Consider the following 1,391-nt stretch of genomic DNA (forward strand, 5'->3'; position numbering starts at 1 on the left):
TCGACTGGGAACCTCTGAGAGTAGACCCAAGCCCCCACCTCTGGCTTCATCGAACAGAGGCATGAAATTGATGGCCAAGCGTGAATAAACAGCCGGCTGCGCTCTGAGCCTCTCAGTGGCACCGTGTGGGGCCGGCTACGAGGGAGCCGCGAGTTTCAGGCAGGAGAGGTGGGCTCTACAGAGGAGACCCCTCCTCATGCCCTGTCTGAGGACGTGCTTTCTCCTGACCATCTCCTTAAAAATGAAGGCATGTCGTTTAGAATAAGAACCTTGTCTTAAGCTCTTACCCTGTGACAGGCACTATGCTTTTAAAAAGCTGCTTTTACAGACTTACACACTTACTCACTTCACGTACTCACCTCTCACTTCTCAGGACCACCCTGTGACATCAGCACTACTATCCCCCCTCGTCATGAACGAGGACACTGAGGGGAAGTGACCTGCCCGACACCCCACCGCCAGAAGGGGTTCCCAGCCCTCAGGGCAGCAGAGCCACTCCCCATCCTTCCCAGGGGTGGCCCTTAGGCCTGTTTTCTTTACCACTGAGCCAGACGGGCCTCCAGGGGGCAGGGGAGTCATAACCCAAGGACTAAAGGCTGGCCATGTCCCAGGGCTGCTGGTGTGGGTTTTTTCCCCTCCCGGGGTCACCAAGGGGCCTGCATGTTGGGCTCAGAACCACAGAAGGAACCAGCCGGGCTCTGAGCCCCTGGGTCTGGGCCCGGAGGGTTTTTAACTTCACCACTTCCCAGCTAGAATTCACCAGATGCTGCCGGAAAGGCCCAAAACCTGAAACCAAAGAAACCCTGCTTTGCCCAGGCCAGGCCTCAGGACAGGCTGTCTCTACCCCTGAGCTGTTCCTCACACCTCCTTGGGAACCTCCTGTGGCTCCTGGGGCCACTGTGGGCCCGTGGGGACTCCACACATCCCCTTTCTCATGGAGGCCTGCAACCCTGCTAATCTGAGAGCATTTTCAGAGTCCTCTTGCATGAGGCATCATGGGGGATCCAAAACGGAAGGGGAATGGACCCACGGCTGAGCTAGGAGGGCTGGAGATAGTGTGTGCACACGTGTCCAGTTAAAATGCATGCTGCGTAGAGAGCCCAGAGATCCACCCACATGAATGTGCCCAGTTGCTTGTTAACAAAGGTGCAAAAGCATTTCAGTGGAGGAGGGACAGCCTTTCAACAAATGGGGCCGAAACAATCAGACACCCACAGGCAAAAAAGAATGCATCCCACAGCCTGCACTGTATACAAAAATTAATTCAAAATAGATCATGAACTTAGATGCAAAAAGTAAAACAAAAAGTTTTGGGAGTGAGGAGGGTATAGCTCAGTGGTAGAGCACTTGCTTAGCATGCACGAGGTCCCAGGTTCAACATCCAGTACCTC

Source organism: Camelus dromedarius, chromosome 26 (genome assembly GCF_036321535.1).
Source record: "Camelus dromedarius isolate mCamDro1 chromosome 26, mCamDro1.pat, whole genome shotgun sequence".
In the NCBI taxonomy this organism is placed as follows: domain Eukaryota; kingdom Metazoa; phylum Chordata; class Mammalia; order Artiodactyla; family Camelidae; genus Camelus; species Camelus dromedarius.